General features: G+C 35.7%; 1 pseudogene across 1 annotated transcript; it reads left to right on the top strand.

The window, feature by feature from the left end:
• Positions 1-20,643: 20,643 nt before the first annotated feature.
• On the top strand, positions 20,644-21,210 carry LOC138843778 (large ribosomal subunit protein eL21 pseudogene; annotated as a pseudogene). Its single transcript, XR_016212847.1, has one exon. The product of XR_016212847.1 is annotated as a large ribosomal subunit protein eL21 pseudogene (transcript).
• Positions 21,211-22,446: the final 1,236 nt, after the last annotated feature.

Raw genomic sequence — 22,446 nt, 5'->3', positions numbered from 1 at the left:
TGTATGATTTTGTTTTTTTTTTTTGCATCAATAGTAGCTTATCTTTAAAGTCTGTTTTCCATGAACATTTTGAATATCCTTACATATCACATTTTCTTTATGACACTTAGATTGATTTCATAATGTGGCATATGAAAATTACTGCAATGAATATGCTAGTACCTATAAGAACCAAAACACTGAAACCCTAATAAAATGTATATCTTTATATTCATAAATATACAGAGTCTGAAGAAATATTGCAAGCCATCTAGATCCAAAAATTGTCTGAAATTTAATGTGCAATAAAAAGTGACCATTTTGTGGATGTTGGCCCTCAGGTTGTTATTTATAGCTGATTGTAATTAAATTCTTCCAATGGCCAGAACCTGTTCTAAGTGATAAATATGTATATATATATTATATATATACATTTATCTATCTACCAACTTATCTATCTAGAGTAATGCAACCTACTATTGTCTTAAAAGATAAAGACTAAAAGACTAGTGTCATCTCCATTTTATAGGAATGGAGTGCTAAAGATTTTAGAGAAACTCTCCAAGAACACAGACTTTTTCATAATTTCTAACTCTATGATCCAGATGAATAAACTGACTCAAAAATAAGATATCCCTAGTGAGTAGGCTATAGGACCACTCAGTAAATTCCAGCAATATGGTACACTTTTTTTTCCATCACTTTGTGACGTGAACTCGTCCATTCAGCATGAATTTATTGCAGGACTTCCGTTTAACAGACCCTATACTAGGGATATTTTCTCAGGGATATTTTCTCTCTTTTCTTTTTCTTCCTTCCTTCCTTCCTTCCTTCCTTCCTTCCTTCCTTCCTTCCTTCCTTCCTTCCTTCCTCTTTCTTTCTTTCTTTCTTTCTTTCTTTCTTTCTTTCTTTCTTTCTTTCTTTCTTTCTTTCTTTCTTTCTTTCTTTCTTTCTTTCTCTTTATTCCTTTCCCTTTCTCTCTTAAGATTTATTTATTTTCTTGAAAGGCAGACTTACAGAGACAGAGAAAGATCTTCCATCTGCTGGCTTATGCCCAAATGGCCTCAAAGGTCAGGGCCGGGCAGGATGGAAGCCAGGAGCTTCATCCAAGTATCTCTCATGGGTGTTGGGACCCAAACACGTCAGCTATCCTCTGCCACTTTTCCCAGGTGCATTAGCAAGGAGCTGAATCAGAAGTGGAGCAGCTGAATCAGAAGTGGAGAACTAGTGGGATGCTGGCATTGCAGGCAGCATCTTAACACACTGTGCTACAATACCACTCCCCCTTCACCTTTTTTAAAAGATATATTTATTTATTTCAAAGGCAAAGTTTCAGAGAGAGACAGAGAGAGATACAGAGATCTTCCATTAGTGGCTCACTTCCCAAATGGCCTGAACAGCTGGGACAGAAGTCTGGAACTCCATCCAGGTCTCCCAGATGGGTGCAGGGGACCAATCATTTGTTCTAGCTGCTGCTTTCCCAGGTGCATTAGGAGGGATCAGGTTTGAGATGAGGCTGCCTGGATATAAACTGGCACCCATATATGATGCTGTCATCTCAGGTGGGGCTTAACCCACTGGCCTGCTGCTTCACAGCACAGGGATTTTTTTTTTTAATTTAACAGATTCAATGAAATGGTGTAAAAATGCAATTCTAAGAATGTAATGATATTCCCTTCCTCCCTCCCTCTCTCTCCCTTTCTTTTTTTAATTTTTGAGATAACATTTTTAATTTATATTATGGTAGGAAACAGAAAAAGCAGATGAAAGTATGATACATAGTGCTTAGTAAGGACTTGGTGAGTGAATTAATAACTTAATAATATATTAATAATAAATTAATAATACATTACAGTGGTAATGTAGATAAAGAAATGAGAGCAAAGGAAATTTATCTCAATAAGACTTGAGGCAGTGGGTCAACAGGAAAAGATTTCCTGGAGATTAACAAGATAAACATAATGCAGGAAGGTATAGTCCAGAAAGAGTTAATAATACGTGAGGAAGTCTAAAAGCATGAGACAACCTCACACACTCCAGGGAAAGACATCCTATGAGAAAGTGGTAAAAATCAGTAGAACAGGGATCTGAGATGCGGCTAGAAACAAGTCTGGGGTCTCGGAGTGAAGGACTTTGGATGTTAAGCTGTGAACTGTGAACTATAGCATGACAGTCTTGAGAACCATTTAAGCTAGTGACATGATCAAAATGGCATTTTAGAAAGGTCAGTCTGACAACAGTAAGGAAGGTATATTAAAGGGTCCAGACTGCACAGAACCAGAGGCTGTGTAGCAAGTGAGAAGAAAAACAGTAGAGAGTGTGGAAAGAAAATGAGAGGAAAGGACGCACATGGAGGCATTAGTCAGATCTACTCAGAATCTCTGCTCACATAACACATTATGCATTTTCCTAACACTGAATCTACACCATTGTGTAATTTCCTATCTATGAATCTTACTTCTGTGGTAGTAGTATGTCATTAATAAGTGGTTTTTGCAAAAATGAAATAATACATTGGTGATTGAGCAAATATAGGGAAAAGAAAGAGAAGGAAATACAAAATATTCTCCACTCTCCAGACCAGGACAGTATGATGCCATCCTGGGACGGGCAACATAGGAAGAGGAGGAGGTTCTGGGGTAGGATGAAGAGTTGACTTTCGGCAGTGACAAGAGGAGATTCAGAAGCTTAGAGACATCTCTAGATCAGTATGATACAGAAGAATGCTATTCACATTATTTCAGCCTGGAAATCGATAGTCATTAATGCAGGTGTCAAAATTGCAGCTTTGAGTTTGTATAAAGTCCTTTAGGGAGAAGATATATAGACCATGTGCAATAGAGTATATATGGAGAATATATAGAGAGAATGTGTACAGAGAGAATATATGATATGAAGTGATATATAGATTGTAATTTGGTGGAGAAACTTGAGCACACAAAAAAGAATAGAAAAAAAAGCAGAAAGGAGGAACTCCAGAAAAGAAAGTTCATAGAAACCAATGGAAAGAGGATTTCAAAGAGGAATGAACATTCAACATAGCAGTGATAATTGTTATAGAAAGATGAGGCAAGATGAGATCATAAACACCTTGTTGAATCTAATGATACGTAGAGCCATAAAGGTATTAAGTGAAAATAGATGCGGTGAAATATTGGTATCAGAAGAAGCCAGAATACAGAGGTAGGAAGAATAAAAGGGATGTAAAGATGTCAAAACTGCTACTTTTTTCAAGAAATGTTAGGACTTATGCCTAAAAAGGAAACAATAAATAGTAACTCGAGGAGGATATGTGTTCAAAAGTGACTATTTTATGATAGAAAGGGCTGAAGCTTCTGTAGGTGCTGTTATTTATATATAAAAAAAAACACAGGAGACTAAAATCACAAAAAAGGATAATTGCAACCAGGTCTCGGAAAAGATGGTCCATGGAGTCTCTAAATTACATGGACAAGGAAGAAAAGAGCAAATGGGAGACAGAGGTGTCTAGAGGCGGTTTAAGAGCAAGAGAGTGTAAAGAATAAGGGAAAATCACTGGAAATCTGGATCAGACAATGAGAAGCTTAAATTCTGACAGTGAGTCTGATGAAAGTACTGAAAATGGGTGATATGTCATCCAAATTTTTTTTCATGTTTTAGCTCAATGATAAGTGTGAAAAAATACATTTGTAAACTTGAAAATATGAGGGATTTTCAAAAAGTTTGTGGCGAATGTGTCATATGAAAAACTACACATGGATTTCAAAATGTTTTTGTATCAAATATACTTACCTTTTAATTCTATTTCTTTCTATGTAATTTTGAATTCCCTCAAACATTTTTGAAAGGCAGCAGAAGATAAAGAACAAGTAATTGAAGGACTACTAGTTGAACGCTTTAGCAATGTCTGCTAGTGACATAGATTAAAACTGAGGGTGGACATTTGGCACACAGTTACAACACAGGTTGAAATTCTTATAGTCCATATTCTGAGTGTCTGAGTTTGAGTCCCAGTTTGATCCCAAATTCAACTTCCTGCTAAGGTGAACCCTAGAAGACAGCAAGTGATGGATCAAATAGTTGGGTTCCTGCCATTCCTTTGGGAAACCCAGATTGATTTGTAGCTCCTGGTTTCAGCCTAGTCGACCCTGAGCTTTTTGCAGGCATTTAAAGGGTGAATCATCAAATAGGAGCTCTGTCTATTTCTGTCTCATTCTCTGTCTGCTTTCAAATAGATAAATGCAAATTAAAAAATAAGAGTTGCAAGAGAAGGACAATTAAAAAATGCTAGAATTACCAAAATTGTGGCTATGTTAATAGAGCACACCTAAAACATGATGGAGAGAGTTCACACTCAGGACTAAGGTAGAACTTGACAACGAATTGGAGGAATAGTGATTTTATTAAACTCAAACATTGACATAGGAGTCTCACAAAGAGATACTTTAAGCCAGACTCAGAATCTGAAAATATTTCCATACAACTCAGCAATCCCAGTCCTGGGAATTTACCCAAAGAAAATGAAATCAGCATTTAAAAGAGTTTTCAGTATCCCAATGTTTATAGCAGTTCAATTCATCATAGCTAACATATGGAATCAACCTAGCTGTCCATCACCTGATGACTGGATAAAGAAAATATGGTACATATACATGATGGAATACTTCTCATCCATAAATCCTGTCTTTTGCAACAAAATGGATGAAATTGGAGACCATTATGCCTACTGAAATAAGCAAGTCGAAAAAAGACAAGCAGCATATGTTTTCTTTGATTTGTGGTAACTAATATATACAGTACAAAAAAGGAATGTATATGAGTGAAATTGATATCATGAGATTTGATTACTGTTTATAGCCCTTGTCTATATTCATGAGGGACAGTGGTCTTTCTACTTACTATGTGTTGAATTATTTATTTAGTGGAGGATTCAGCTTGTGATTATAAAGTACAGTGAAAGTATATCATCACAAAAATTAAAAGAAAAATAAGAAAAGAAGGAGGAGGGAGGGTGGGAACAAGGGAGAGAGGGCAGGTGGCTGGGAAGTATCAATATGTTCTTGAAACTGTGTATATGAAATACATGAAATCTGTTCCCTTAATATAAATTTCAAAAAGAAAGGAAACAATGAAAGTAAAGCCAGGTATAATATGCTTTTGTGTTCTATTAAACTATCTACTATTTATTCTTGAGGTAGTCCTTCCACCCTTTAGCAACTCTGGTTGCTAGAATGAACTTTCTCATTGATATATCATACCCCTTCCTATACATTTCATTCATCTATCAAGTTTCATGTGTCAGGCTCACATACAACACACACACACACACACACACATTCTTCCACGTTGAAGACAGGTATCATGTGCTCCCAGACTCCTTTTTCTCTGAACACACATGACACTTCACTATTGCTACTTACCAAGCATTTGTTCATCCTACTCATTCTTTGAAGGGTCCAACTCACTTTAGTTTATAGTAGATTCTTAATATAGTAGCTTGAAACGAACCCAGTACCTAGAGGGTGTTCTAGCAATCAGAATATAGAATTAAGTGATAAAAAAAGCAAAGCCAGCATTTATTGAACACTTACTGTGTGCCTGGTCCAATCTCAGTCATAACCATTCATAATCTCACTCAAGTTTCAGTAGTTAAAGCACAGGATCTCTTGTCTGTGACCATGGGTTGGAACTTATGTTCTGTTGTGTATTCCCAGGTTGACCTCAGAAAAAACTAATTTGCCATATTAAGATTCATTGTTTTCCTCTTTAAAATTATGATAAAATGTTATTCATTTAGCAGCGTAATTATTGAGGTTAAATGAAATATGACATATTACTTGTCATGCATTTTCTGGTACACAGTAAACACATAAAATGATAATTATCATTATTTCTATTTTTACAAGTGAAAACTTGGCTGTGAGTTAAAGTCAGATGATCAAGATTCAAATCTAGACTAATAAATTCTTAGCCCATAATGTTGTATTGTTCCACATTTTACCTTTTAATGTTTGTCTTTTTTTTTAAATTTATTTAATGAATATAAGTTTCCAAAGTACGAATAATGGATTACAATGGCTTCCCCCCCATACCGTCCCTCCCACCCACTACCCTCCCCTTTCCCACTCCCTCTCCCCTTCCATTCACATCAAGATTCATTTTCGATTATCTTAATATACAGAAGATCAGCTTAGTATACATTAAGTAAGGATTTCAACAGTTTGCTCCCACACAGAAACATAAAGTGAAAAATAATAGATGATTTTTTTTTAATGATGATGAAATCAGATCAGACCTATTGTCATGTTTAATCCCAGTGAGAGTCAAGTTGGGAGTTGATAGTTTTTTTTCTTTTTTCTTTTTTTTTTTTTTTTTTTACAGAGGATCAGTTTAGTATGCATTAAGTAAAGATTTCAACAGTTTGCACCCCCATAGAAACACAAAGTGAAATATACTGTTTGAGTACTCGTTATAGCATTAAATCTCAATACACAGCACATTAAGGACAGAGATCCTACATGAGGAGTAAGTGCACAGTGACTCCTGTTGTTGACTTTACCAATTGACACTCCTGTCTATGGCATCAGTAATCTCCCTATGCTCCAGTCATGAGTTTCCAAGGCTATGGAAGCCCTCTGAGTTCTCCGATTCTTATCTTGTTTAGACAAGGTCATAGTCAAAGTGGAGGTTCTCTCCTCCCTTCAGAGAAAGGTACCTCCTTCTTTGAAGACCTGTTCTTTCCACTGAGATCTCACTCACAGAGATCTTTTGCCAGAGTGTCTTGGCTTTCCATGCCTGAAATACTCTCATGGGCTTTTCAGCCAGATCCGAATGCCTTTAGGGCTGATTCTGAGGCCAGAGTGCTATTTAGGACATCTGCCAATCTATGTTTGTCTCTTTTTTTAAGATTTAATTATTTGAAAGTCAGAGTTACACAGGGAGAGGAGAGGCAGAGAGAGAGAGAAAGAGGTTTTCCATCTGATGGTTCACTCCCCAGCTGGCCACAACGGTCAGAGCTACGCTGATCCGAAGCCAGGAGCCAGGATCTTCCTCCGGGTCTCCCACATGGATGCAGGGGCCCAAGGACTTGGGCTATCTTGTACTGCTTTCCCAGGCTATAGCAGAGAGCTGGATTGGAAGTGGAGCAGCCGGGTCTTGAACCAGCGCCTATATGGGATGCTGGCGCTTCAGGCCAGGGCGTTAACCCGCTGCGCCACAGCGCCGGCCCAATGCTTATCTTTCTTATACTGCAATTCAAGATGATTGTTGATTAATGCTGAGTATATTGTATTGTCAGCCATGACTCCTGTGATTTTTGAATACATGTTTCAATGTTAAGCATGTTTTCTTCAATTTATACTTGTATTTGTTTTTTTTTAGTTTAGTGGAGGTTATTATCTTACCTAGGATTAATGTTATCAATAGCACAAAAGATGATAATAGCAGAAATCAAAAGAAAGTGAATAATACAAAGAGGTAATAAAAAGAAAATAAGCATATATAGAAAAAGTTCAGAGCTATTTAGAGAGTCTGAAAAAAACACTATGAATACAGAATCATAATTATGTATTTAAAATATAGCTATGCTATTAACGGAAATGGAGAAATTTAGGGAAAAACTGGGAGACAAAATTAACTTTTACTAGGAGATTGGTTGAAATGATAGTTGGAGTGATTCATATATACATTGGCTACTACAAAAATAATCCTTTATTCCTGGATAAGATTGTGATAAAGAAAGCTCACAACTAAAGCCATAATTTTCTTTAAGAACTAAAATATGCATATTCAACTTTATACAAAAAAGATAAATAACTTGCTAATTTATCAGAAAAGCATAATTATAATAGCAGTATGGATCTCAGATCAAAAGGAAATAATCTGAAAATGATTTTGGTCTAACTGCCCAGTTATTTTGTGAGAAATTGAGAAAAAATACTCTATATGTATCTCTATATCCAAAGTGCTAATATTAGTTAATTAAAAAGTACCTTAATGTTGTGCAGTGAGCTATAAACATCCTAGGTCTTAGTCACTGATCTAATTAACATGGAATTCATAATGAATTCTTATCTGAAAGAGAATTTTATTTCATTGGAACCTCATGACGAACTTATGAGAATGATCATCAGTCTCCTAGGAGAAACGATAAACCAGTAACAAAACAAAGTGATGAAAGTACTGAAAAGAAGTTCTAACATCCTATCACACATAAAGAGTGATTATAGGTAACAATAATATACCATATACATATACAGGTAAAGTGGCATATATAATGTACCACAAATACATACATATAGTTGAGTTTATAAGAAGGAATTTTGAAATTTTTCACCATGAAGAGATGATGATTATTTTAGGAGATAGATACGCTCACCCTGATTTGAACATTACACAATGCATACATGTATTAAAACACCATATGGTACCCTATAAATCTATTAACATTTTATCTATTGAAAAAGTTAAATGACAAAAAATAATGGTGAAACTTTTCCTTCATTGACCACTGTTAGTCCATTAGCAACTTAATTCCTTTGAAATGTAACTTGTTCAAAACACTTAAGGTTGTCATTTTTTATCACTGTTCATCAGAACCTGTCAATCATTGTCAAAAATCATCAATCACAGTCAAAGGAGACCGTTTTCAGAACTAATGGATAAGAACTTTTTGACCTCATGTTTTTCATAACCTTAAAATCATATGCAAAAGAATAGAACTTAGACTCCAGTCTCTATTGTTAACTTCAAGTAACTTTAGAGGTATTCAAAGTGAATTTTGGATATTTACTGCTAGATTGGTATATGCTTTATATTTTAAGAAATCAGGTGAAAAATACTACAAATGAGAAGCATGAGGTCTAGTGTAGACTGTCCATTCCACTGTGACAGGTGGCCAAGGGTAATTTCTCTACCCTCTGGGAGCTTTATTGTCTGTCATCGAAAAGAGGTAACTAATATCTTTCACACGTATCTCCTCCCATTCTGAGATTTATTACTGTAAATCTTTTATGCAGCTGAAATACATAAAAATAAACTGAAACCAAAACAAAATGACAAGAGAATCAAGCTCTTTCTTTAGGTGTATTTCTTCTAAAGAGTAAACCTCTATCTTCTGCGTTTTGCCTTAGTTTATTTTTAATGTCCTACTCCAACTCTTTTTATTTTGTGTGTGTGGGGGGGAACTAAATGATAAATGCCACAGTTAGTCCACAGAATTTCTGGTGGAGGTAACTGGTAATGGTGTTTTTAGTAGCATTTGGTAGTTTTCCAAAGTTTACTTGCATACCGCATGGAGGATCAGTATTGCCAAATTATGGGGAAAATACCATAAAACCAGTTTTTACTTCTTCCATGTCTGCAACCACAAAATTCTGTTGTAGCCATGTGCTTGTTTCACAAATACTGTGTATGCTTTATTCAATGTTTACACCTCAAAATTGAGATTCATCTGTTAATTGTTTTTTAAAATAATTACTTATTTATTTGAAAATCAGAGTTACAGAGAAAGAGGGAGAGACAGAGAGAGATCTTCTACCTGTTGGTTCACTCCCCAGATGGCCACAATGGCCAGTGTTGGGCCAGGCTGAAGCCAGGAGCAAGGAGCTTCTCCTGGTTCTCCAGTGAAAGTGGCTGGGGCCCCACCACTGGGGCCATCTCCTGCTGCTTTTCCCAGGCCAGAGCAGGAAGCTGGGTTGGAAGTGGGGCAGCTGAGACACAATCCGGCACCTATATGGAATACTGGCATCATGGACGGTGGCTTTATCTGCTACTCCAAAATGCCAGACTCCATCTGGTAAGTTTTATAGTAAGTTAAAACATACTGTGACGTGGTGGGTAAAGCCGCTGCCTGAAGTGCCAGCATCCCATATGGGTGCTGGTTTGAGTCCCGGCTGCTCCACTTCCAATCCAGCTCTCTGCTATGGCCTGAGAAAGAACTAGAAGATGGTGCAGTCCTTGGGCCATGGCACCCACGTAGGAGACCTGGATAAAATAAAATATTAAAAAAAAAAACTAGTGCTTTTGCTCCTCCAATTTTTAAAAGCATTTTCAACAAAATTACACCTCCTTCTCTTATAAATATATTCCTTTTCTATATTTTCATTGTTTTTGTCTACTGAATTAAGTTTATTAGGTTGAAATATCTCCAATAGTTTTCAAATTCTGAATTAAGAAAACAGCCATCCTTCTGCATCCAGGCAAGTGCATGGGTAATCTAACAAATTTCCTTGGGAAATTTTCATAAGTAATTCAGTATCCCACTACATTGGAAGTTCATGTCATAAAGAAAACTTAAAATATTTATGTGCGTGGCTGCTGTGAACCAGATACTTAAGCAGTTACAGCTCCCAGGGCTCCTACTATCAATAGGCTCATCTTTCTCTTCAGAGTTCGGGTGTGTTTTCCACTATTTGTTACCTTTTTACCCCCCCCTTTTTTTTAAGATTTGGGAAAACAAGGGGAGGTAGCATGGAGTGTTTTTAAGGTTGACCTAGCTTTGACAAAGCAAATGGAAATAAATGGCTAAGTTTCTATAAACTATACAAACCAAAGATTACCATTCTCTATTCTCCTCGAGTCCTCTCAGATATTCAAAATACAAATTACTCCACACATCACTGGACAAGTGCCCCATCACCCAGGGAGAGTTTGATTCTCCTTAGACAAAAGCCAAGGAAGCAAGAATTAGGGTATCAAAAGACATTATTTAAGGACAATAAATTAGTTTTATGAACTAGTATCTAAATTTTTAAAAAAATAATTTGCAAGGTTAAATGTATAAATATATGTGTGCTAAATAAAACCATTACTGACAAAAATTTGGAGATAAAATATGAAACAAACAGCATTGTATTTTATTTATCTTCACTCCTGCTGATCAGACAAAGGTAAAATAAAGTAAAATTACTTCCTTGACTTTTTGAAAATTGTTATAATAAGCATGTAACACATAAATCTTATTTGAGGCCATAATTTTATTAGTATAAATAGTACTACTACAGATGAAATTTTATTATATCATCTTGAAAAGAATACAGGCTAGCCAACATTAAATAAAATTTAAGTGTTTTTTTATGTAGGTTATTTCTAACAAAAGAGGCAGTAGAGCTGTATGCTGGTAAGTATCTTTAAAAACAATGCAATCAGATACTGATCTCTGGTGATTTCAGTCATCATTCTCACCACTTTGACTCATAAATGCAAAAATAATGAAAGCAAGAAAAAATATATGTACTATGTAGCATTTTTACATGTTTTACTCTTTGTGTTAACATATTATCACCTTTTTATTTTAGATATAATACAATCAATTACATGTTACTGTAGTCCAAGTACTTCACAGTTTAAAATCATTTGAGTCTTTCATATTCCCTACGAAATGGTGACTGAGACAAACTGAAGTGATTACGCAATAAAGGAGGATTGATTTCTTCCAGGTATTTTTGTAAGCGGAAAAGAGTACATCAACTATTTCAGTTAGTGTTCATTTTAGAGTCCAGGTACAACCCCAATTATTTTATGAGAAAAAATTAAACATTGTTAATCATGTAATGAAAAACGAAGACAGCAAAAAAAAAGGCACAGAAGCTACCTTTTAAAGGTATTATTACAGAGTTATACAGTAAGTCAGTTATTACAGGAGTAGCAACCCCAACAAACCATTCCTACTGCCAGGAAAGGAAAGAATTGGTATTACTGAAACACGAGTCTAACTAAAGTGCCCCACAAAGCTGTAAGTCCTTTGAAACTATGTGCTAGTTAGGTGATGGAGGGCATTTCTGAAAAGGAGGACTGACCAACTGTGGGGGAGAGTGACTCCATGTTTTCAGGGGGCTTGGGTATCAGCCAGCTGAGACTGCTGCTTCTGGGTGACTGAATGAAGTTATTTCTAGGAGTGTTGGAACAACTACAAGTTGGAATTACTCACTGTTACGAGAACAAACTGTTTTTGGCAGGATGAAGAAATGTTGCTAGGTATCACCGAAAGGAACTAAAAGGAAGCAAGAAGCAGAAAGAATGCAAACAGGAGAGAATTCTCCCCTTCTCCATCAGGTTCTCTCTAGACCCTGTGATTAGCAGTCTAACTGAGATATAGTTGGTAAAAGGCAAACATGGTTTGCAGGGTCCCAGCCTCAGCAGCAGAGTGGAGAAGGTGGATAGATGAGAAACTTAAAACCAGCACTAAGGCCTCACCTAGCTCCTGGGATGCTTTATGAGAATGTCTAAGAAAAATTGACCAAGCAGAGCGTGTGGTTTACTGCAAACTCTTTGTCTTCCATTTAAATATAAACCACATTTGGAACCTGAGGTAGATGAAGATGTCCTGGGTCATGAGCATGAGTAGTCACAGGTGGTCATAAAAGTGATTTTGTTCCTATCTGGATCTCTTTCAGGATGCTTTTGCTTAGAACCTAGCCATCCGGTTGTGAAGAGACACAGGCCACAAAGAGCTTCAGCTTAATTCCTCAATGCCAGCCAACATTCACCTCCAGGCTTATGACAGAGCATGCTTTCAAGGATTCCAGCCCCCAAACTTGGAAATGCTGAATCTGATACTGAAATAGTAACAGATGAGCTCATTTCTGCACCAAATTCAAACTGATGAACAGCATATCAGCCAGCATAGATTTGACCCATAATGTTTTGGGGTGACTTATTTCACAGCCTTATTGGGCTAGTCCATTTCACAGAAGTGTGTATTCACATGTATTTAGCATTTGCTGAAGTAGCTAAAGTAGAGAATTAGTAAAGATAAAAGTGAAAAGGTGATAATCCAAAGGACAATGTGAAATCAAAAGCTCAAATAGGATGATTAATGGCAAAAGATCTGGGGCATTACTTTCACCAAAAAAGGGGGATAAACGAATTGACAATTTAAAGATAATTGCAAAACAGGAAAATATTTAAAATATCCACAGGAACTTCTTAAATATAAGGCACATGGAAAAGCCTTTAACTTTTTAGCAATCAAGTTTAAAACTACTTCATAGACTTTATTCATAGTGATAAATATTACTTACCTTTTCAATTTTACTCTGTTCCTGGTCTACTGCATATTTTAATTCAAATTTTTAATGTTTTTCTAAATGGCTAAGTAAGGTAAGCATAGTTTGCTTTAAAAGGCAAAAACTTCTAAGCAGTCCACCCCAAATTAATCATCATGCCCCCTTTCCTCATATTTCTTTCCTTAATGGTTTAGAGATGAGCAGTCACATTACCATTATGTATGAATACTACTAAGCATAAATAAGTGGGACAGGTTGCCCTGCAAACAAATTTCATTAAAGTACCTAGATTAACACATTTTAAAGGTCTCTTTAATGAATCTTTGTCCTTGTGATACAACACAAGCAAGAACAGGGCAAACTAAGTTGTAGAATTTTATATCTCCATCTCTAGCTTCAAACAATTAAGGGAGTTATAAATAAGCTCTAGTATCTTTATCCCACTCAAAAATAATGAATGAGCCATCCTCATGAATCACAAGACTATCGCATCAACCCATCACAATCCCAGGATCATGAAAGCAAGACTTTAAACCAGCATTACATTTTAGAATAAATCATGGACTTGGTAACTATTTCAGAATTGTAAATGTTATGATTTTTAGAGTTATAGCATAATTCATATATCAAGCCATGGCATCTATGAACCCTATCATAGAATCCCTAGAGCTTTTCCAATTTTTAGAATGAATCTTTGCGAGTTCAGATTTTTAAAATTTGCTACAATGAGAAAAGTGATTGAATAGGATTCTTTGGAAATATTGAGATGGAATTGAGGTAAAAATTACACCAAACCAGCAATAATTAGGGGATTATTGCTGAAACAAAGTATCATTTTCAGCTATTATTGGCAAAAGATATAAAAGGTTAAAAAAGATAACTCAAAACACTGATTTTTCTACCCTGACAGAAATTCCTGTTTGAAGAGGGCAGATGCAGATACAGGCATGCAATTGAATTATTAAATACCAAAGCTATGTATGCACTAATAATTTAATCCTCATTATATGTTAATAGGGGATTCCTTTTTGTAAACTGTATAATATTAATATGATTTTTCTAACATCGGTATTAGTGATAGGTATGGCATTGTTGCAGGGTACTGTAAGTAAATTTCAAAATGTTGAATGATTGAAGGGGAAATAATCTCTGGTTTAAACTTGCTGCCACAAGGCTTCTGAAAACTGTATTTCTTCATTCCTGAAACATCAGAAAAGATGCAGATTATGATGTTTTTCAGAACAATTGTTTTGATTTTTTTTTGAAATTCACACATATTTTCAGTCAGCATCCTAGATGGCTACTTTTCATCCCCTTAAATAGAATTTTTAAATATGCTAAGCAGGGGCCAGCGCTGTGGTGCAACAGGTTAAAGCTGCCGCCTGCAGTGCCAACATCCCCTATGGACGCCAGTTCAAGTCCTGGCTGTTCCACTTCCGATCCAGCTCTCTGCTGTGCCCTAGGAAAGCAGTAGAAGATGGCCAGTCCTTTGGCCCCTAAACCCATGTAGAAGATCTGGAAGAGGCTCCTAGCTCTTGGCTTCAGATTGGCTTAGCTCTGGCCATTGTGCCATCTAGGGCCGTGAACCAGTGGATGGAAGACTTCTTTCCCTTTTTCTCTCTCTCTCACTCTGCCTCTGCCTCTCTGTAACTCTTTCAAATAAATAACAAAAAAATCTTAAATAAATAAATATGCTAAGCATTTGGCACACACATAGTAGGTGTTGTTTTCATTTGACTTGAAGTCTCGAGTAAATTGATACAGCAATATTTCAAGTGTTATATCAGAGTTTTTGGCTCATATTACTCTTTGTTATATAATCCATTTTTATTAGTAGTTTAATGTTGGTTTCTTATTGGTTTCACACTTGGTTCCTCATATACAGAACTTAGGGGTACAAATCTTTTTAGAAATAAAAAAAGACCACTTACACCTCACAATATTACTGAATTCCTACAGTACAACGTTTTATGATGTTGATTTCTTTCCCGAAAGAGAAATTCCCTGTGGAACAAAAGGCTTTCAGAATCCAAAGAAATTAATAGGAAATTTCAGTAGTCTCAGAATAGCCACAGATACTGAATTTTCCACACACAAAGTATAGTGAAACTAGACAATTTATTGATGTGTTCATAAAAATGAGAATTCAAACACAAAATAGAAAGCCAGACATAAATTTAGCATTTAATATAATTTATAAGGAACTCTATTTAAAGGAGCATCCTATAACTTTACCTGTTTCAACATTTCAGCATACCTAGTCTATAACTTCGCCTATTTCAACATTTCCTTTCAATTTCTAGCAGTTCTGTATTACTCCTGCTCAAAGTTCAATTTGTTATTACTTACTGACTTTCTTTATGTTACCAATTCTTGTCTCTGAAAAAATAAGAACATCACCACTCCTACCACAAAACAATGTGTGCAAGTGCATAGACACACCAATTCAACCAGAAAGTCCTCAGAATTCTCAGGTTACTTATAATCTATCTTATTATTATTAACTGGTAATTTTAATATCATAAAATACAAATAGTCTATACATATTCTCAATTTCAAAGGAGCAGGCAGTGTATTTTCTGTAGGATCAACAGATTCTAATTTAATGTGAAGAATTGTTAATGTGGAGAATTAATTTTTAATGTGAAGAATTTAAGACACAAGAAAAACATTAAACATGTTTTTTTTTTCCAAAAATCTAGGCTTGCTGCATTTTTCTCTTATTTGCTTAAAACTTTGATTACTAGTATTTTGCTCAGAGAATATAGAAACAAAGAAAACCAACTAAGATTAAATAGTGTTCAAATGAATATAGACCACAGACCTCCCCATGTTAATTGTTGGACATCCCTGAAATACTTTTTGTTTTTTTTCTCTTCACCCATTGTCACTTAGAAATTGAGAAAAAAAAGTCCTTAAAGATTTATTTTAGTTCACTAAACTTGAATAAGTATCATGTGAAGCTGAACTATGTGAAGGGTTACAAAAATTGCTAGAATACAATTATCACCATGTGTCTTGCATCTCTTGCTTCTCTTATCTGCCTTACTAAATAAAGGTCTGGAATTGTCTGAGATATTTGAAATGCATCCAAGTTCATAACCAACACCTTGTACTATAAGAGAAAAAAGAAAAAAAAATCTGCCTTTATGGGACTTAACATTCTACTGTGGCAGGGACATAAAACAAACTAAGTAAATTATGAAATATGTCAGAATTCCAGGAAGAGAAAAATGAAAAGGAAATAAGAAGTATGATTGGAGAAATCAAGAATATAGAGGCAGAGGTGGGTGAGGAAGTGGATTGTAAATTTGAAGCGCTGGAGACGGTGAGTAGGATTCATGTAGAAGTTGGCATACCAGCAAACACTTGCAAACGGTGAGAGAGCTATGGGTCTCAGTTCCTGGGGAAGATAGTTGCTGACTGAGGAAGCAGCCGGGGTAAGGACCCTAGGGCCTTCAGTGACAGTAATTTTCACCCATAGTAGGTCTCAGAAACTTATGTTAGGTGGGCAGAGAACAAAAACAGTCTAAGCCGGGAGCTTAAGAAGAAGGATAAGCACACTTACTTGTTTTTCATACATTGAAAGACAGAGTGAGAGACTGAAAAAGACGAAGTTTCATAGTAGTAAAGGTTTCAAAGATTATCCTTCTATCTAGCATTTTTCCCTCTCATCAGACACAAGTAACACAAAGACAGTTTAGTTTCTGTTTGCTTTATTGTTTTAAAATTCTAAAAAGAAGTTACAAGAGTAACTTATTAAAGTGCTGAGTCCTTTGAAGAAAAGATATTTTTATTAGATATATTTTCAAGGCATTCTTTCCATCTTTGCAGTTTTGCCTCATAAAAGATATTCTCTTTCAAATGGATTTAAACTATGAAATGTGTTTTCACTTATGTTTACTTCCATCTTCTTGAACGTGCTAGGGCCCAACTGCAGTAATAAGCTCTTTGTTAAAATTTTATCTCCTCAAAACTTAATAAAACCAAGAAACTCTAACAAGTCAAATATACAATGTGTTTTAATATATGTATTGATCACCTTATTGATTAATAATGCTGACTTGAACCATTTCTTCTCTTCCTTTCACCCTCTCAATAGACACTGGACAGATCATCTTCAAAAAGATGTCTACGTGTGTTGTAGTCAAAGACTAAACTGCAGACACCTAGCTGCCCCCTCCTCTGCCAAGGCTTAAAATAAATTTCAATTCCAGACATTGGAAACACAGAAACACCCTTTGTCCTCAACATGTGATTCTTTCAATAGTACCCCAGTGGCCTCAAAGAGTCAATGCACTTCTTGAAGCCTAATTTATTCCCCGAATATGACCTGGGTACCGGGGAGGATAGAACATATTATCTGATGTTCAGATTGCTCAATGGCACCCTTGAGACTCAAAACATTAAGAAGCATATGGTATGAATATTGTCCTGGTGAAGGCACATTGTTCCACTCTGGAATTTGAAACAAGCAATGCAGTGATCTTTATTAACTAACTCAGATCTGTTTTTCTAAATCAAAAGACTTCATAAAATTTCAAGGAGCAGGATGATAAATTCCATATTCTAAAGGTTTTCTGTCCTCCGCACCACAGTCAATAATTCTACAAAGAAAAAAAAAACTTGTTAGCTGTTTCTAGAGACTACTGAAAAACAAACTAGAAAACCAATAACATTTGGTTTTGCCTTCCACGCATTTTGACGGTGGCAATGACAACATACAGGAACGAAGGCTTTGGCTGGTGGTTGATGCTGAAGTTAAATGTGTATGACAGAACTACCAGCACTGATGGATGACTCTGGACCCGCTGTGCTGACAAAGGCCTGGGATGTTCGCAATGGTTGGTTATCAGTGAAAATGGGCATTACCTGACTAGGCATTTGAACGCTTTGCAGAACCTGAAGTGGTGGTCAGCGCTGAACCCTGAAGACATGATGCTAGCAGGGTTAATAGATGGGAGAATCCATCTGTCCACTGTGCTGACATATTATTTACTGCGTCCCAGAAACAGACTTTTTGATAAGTAAAATTTCCAAGGTCTTTTTTTTTTTTTTTCACTTGAGAATACTGGAAAAGACACATAGTTTCTTACTGGCTTCTAGTATTTTCTTGTGAGATCTGATAGTATGATAAAAGCTTTCAACATGTCCTCATTTTTACCACTCATTTTCTGCCAGAACCACTGTTCATTTTGAACTTGCCTCTCAGGCAAGGCATTATTATTTTTACGACTCTGTACAAATAGAAGGATGATTCTGCATGCTAACTTCATAAGGTATATTTTTTGTATTTAATATGCTTAGAAAATATAAATGGAACTAAAGACTTTTTGTAAAAAACAAAACAAACAAACCAAGGAATCTGAGAGTGGATAAAATGAAGCAATAAAACAAGAAGACAAAAAATCTCACTGAAAGCATTTCAATTAAATGAATTTAACTTGGGATTCCAAGTAGTTCAAACAAAAAGGAAAACATGGAATGTAGACCATTTTTTACTTTAAAGCAAATGTGTCCATTTTCCAGAAGAAACAAGCTTTTTCTTGATCTGCAAAGAAACAAATTTTCTGAAAATAAAATTTCCTGAAAATAAATTTGCCAAGTGTCTTAGCTTTTAAAATAAGGGCCATTCACTAAAATATTGTTGAGTATTCAGTGTAAGTTTTTATACAAACTACCATGGTATTCATTGCATGGCTATTTCTTTTATTGGCCTTAGTAGGAGACAAGACATAATGATAAATCATAGTTCTGTGAATGAATAGAGAAAAATGATTTAGTTTTGTGACATTTTGGCAACCTACTTACAGAGAGATTCAAATCTTGCTGCCATTCTAGGAAGCAAAATAAAACAAAAGTTCACTGAAATAATCATTCAAAATTATAAATACAAACAATTTTTATTTATGAATAATTTTAGTAGCTTTAATGTTTTTCAGGATAATTATTAGATGAATAATAATAAACTAAAATAATAATATAAATATAGTAATATTTCCTTCAGACATATTAGATTTCTTTCCTATTGATATGCAGAAGGAAATTTTATATGCTTTCAAAACTCTGCTAAATGTTGTCCATTGTAGACCAACCATAGAACAGTGTAGGCTAGAAATCTTACAGTTGTTACTAGGTTGTGCCAGTGAGTTACAGGAAATCAGAATGACATCCTTTTGGAATATCACTTCTGAAGTATATGCAGAGATAACTTTTTAGTCAAAATTAATATGGGTATTCTAGTGTCATCTTCCTTTTTACAATATATACTCAGTATAGCAAAATAGACAAGAAGATGCTGGGTAAAACACTTGAAATGTCTTTGAATAATTGTGAATTCTAGTGTTCATATTGAATAATATTAAATTGCCACTTTTTAAATCAAAAGAAATTGATTATTAGCAATTTCACAAGCTTCTATCTATGATAGGTCTTATGGCCCCTACCATTTGTGTTGTGAAAACCCACATGAGTTGCGAAAAATAAAGATAGAATCACTCTCTCATGGTATAATACTCAAAATGTTGTGAACACGTATAGGAAAAGGAAAATACAGTTTTACTGAGAGATTGTGATGTCTAGAAGAAATGTTACAACAAAGCATTTTTCTTTTGTCCACATAATTTAATAATATACTTCACCCTGCAAGGCTGATACTCTTGCTGTAAGAGAAAAAGTAGACAGAAAAATAGATTGCAAAAAACAAACTGATTGATTACACTTTCAAAAACCTTAGGGGTAGATATAAAAAAGTAAACCAAATAAATTTGTCTGAAAAAAATTTTATCACAGATCTAACCTTTATTTTTTAAACTGTATTTTAAAAAGTAAGCTAATGTATAAATTGCATGCTATTAAGTAGTACTTTCCAAATTGTTAATCTGAATTACAAGAAGTATATTCAAAGAAGTTGTTCTATGCTCAATTGTGAGAAAGCACAGGTTAAATCTAATATGATTGCACTACAGAGTTATTTCTTTATGTCCTTTCTGTGATAAGGCACTATTCTGGGGAGGGTAATACCATCCAGAATTTTCCATACAACTTTGACTAAGGAGGACTTTATTAATTGAATATGTATATTTCTTGGGTTACAGTTTGGTAACTGTTTTCTTAGGAAGCCAACCAAAGAAATCCAAATTCTCAATGAAAAATAATATCATTGAGATAATGCTTATAATATTTACTCTAAACCAAGGACATTATAAACCTATTTCCACACTTTCCATCTGAATAATTCTCTATATTCAATATAAAGATATATATTAAAACAAATTAAACTCAAAGATATCTACAAATATATCTTATACTTTTGTTGTCTGAAACAAACATAATTTTATACTGTACCAATAATCTAACTTTCTGATAAGTATACACATGGAGAAGAGTAAACCCCTAAATTCTTTTATATTTCTCCATAAAATACTAACAAAATACTCAAATATACTGAACTTCCTTTGATATATTGCTAACATGGTTCCATAATCTGACTTTATACTTTGAATTTAGAGCAAGTCTCATTGAAGATCAGTATCTAAGTCTCTATGATAGATGTCTAAATGATCTCTCACACAATAGTTCTACTTTATAATGAAGATATTCATTTAACTTGTGCAAATTGTTACTGTTAATTGACAAAAACAAACAAGTAACTTCTTTTACTTTTTAAAAAATTTACTCTTCCTTTCGGCCGGAGCCGCCATCTTCCAGTAATTCGCCAAGATGACAAACACAAAGGGAAAGAGGCGAGGTACCCGGTACATGTTCTCCAGGCCTTTCAGAAAACATGGAGTTGTTCCTTTGGCCACATACATGCGCATTTACAAGAAAGGTGACATTGTGGACATCAAGGGAATGGGTACTGTTCAAAAAGGAATGCCCCATAAATGTTACCATGGAAAAACTGGAAGAGTCTACAATGTTACCCAGCATGCTGTTGGCATTGTTGTAAACAAACAAGTGAAAGGCAAGATTCTTGCCAAGAGAATAAATGTGCGTATTGAACACATTAAGCACTCTAAGAGCCGAGATAGCTTCTTGAAACGTGTGAAGGAAAATGATCAGAAGAAGGAAGCCAAAGAGAAGGGTACCTGGGTTCAACTAAAGCGTCAGCCTGCTCCACCCAGAGAAGCCCACTTTGTCAGAACCAATGGAAAGGAGCCTGAGTTGCTGGAACTCATTCCTTATGAATTCATGGCATGATAAATGTAAGATAAATAAATAAGACCTAATTGAAAAAAAAAAATTTACTTGAAAGGCAGAGAGAGGGAGAGATCCATGTCCCATCAGCTGGTTCATTGCGCAAAGTCTCACAATGGTTAGGGCTAGGCCACACTGAAGCCAGAAGATGGAAACTCAGTCCAGGTGTCCTAGAGAGGTGGCGGGGACTCAAGTTGAGCCATTACCGACCAATTCCTCAGGCATACATTAGCAGGAAGCTAGAATCTCGAGCAGAGCTGAGACTAGAACCAAGGCTCTCCAACGTGAAATCTGGTTGTACCTACTGACATCTTAACCACTGTGCCAAATGCTCACCCTCAAGCAAGTAACTTTTTTTTTTTTTTAGGATTTATGTATTTATAAGTCAGAATTACAGAGATTGAGAGAGAGAGAGAAAGAGAGGATTTCTATCTGTTGGCCCACTTCCTAAATGGTCACAATGGATGGGGCTTGGGCCAGGCCGAAGCCAGAAACTAGAGCCTCCTCCAGGTCTCCCACATGGATTCAGGGGCCTAAGCACCCAGGCCAGCCTCTGCTGCGTTCCCAGGCACATTTGCAGGGAGCTGAATCAGCAGTTCAGCCAGGACCCGAATTGTTGCCCACATGAAATGTCGGTGCTACAGACGGCAGCTTAACCACTGCATCATAGCTCTGGCCCCCACAAGTATCTTTTCTGTACCAGACGGGCTGATCCCTAAATCCAAGTCAAATACTTTATCTGGGATCAGTATTAACGGGAGTGTTTGTGTTTGACTTATTGAAGGGTGATAAAATAGCAAAATTATAAAGCTTGATGAGATAGAGAGACGACATGTGAACATGGAACAAAATTAATCAGAATCTAAAAATTCATACAACATTACATTCTGAAATCTAAATCGCCTCACAGTTTCTATAATAAGAGTAATTTTCCTTTTTAAAGCTCTTTTCTTTTCTTGCCTAGGACAAACCTAGGGTTGCACCAAAATCCTGTCTATTCTTTGTCCTCCACTCTTAGAGCAGTGAAAAATCATCAACCTCATAAAAAATGAGATAACTCTTAATTTTATTTATGTGTTTTTGTTGGTTCATGGCGATCAGTGTCAAAAATCTAGAGAAACGGTGTGCCTATACATACGTCCTTTATACATCCCTTCTCAATCTTGGCTGATTCCTAGACCACCAGCCAAAGTGCTCAGGTCGGGCCCAGGGGCTCTGTTTTCCTGTGGCTGTCACCATTTTGCTCGTGTCTGAGGACTCCAGTTTCCGTCCTGGGATGCTA

Source organism: Oryctolagus cuniculus, chromosome 9 (assembly GCF_051225735.1).
Source record: "Oryctolagus cuniculus isolate XC-2025 breed Fujian yellow rabbit chromosome 9, ASM5122573v1, whole genome shotgun sequence".
NCBI classification, from domain to species: domain Eukaryota; kingdom Metazoa; phylum Chordata; class Mammalia; order Lagomorpha; family Leporidae; genus Oryctolagus; species Oryctolagus cuniculus.
Note: the sequence above shows the minus strand (reverse complement) of the source record. Positions and strands in the feature narration are given on the sequence as shown.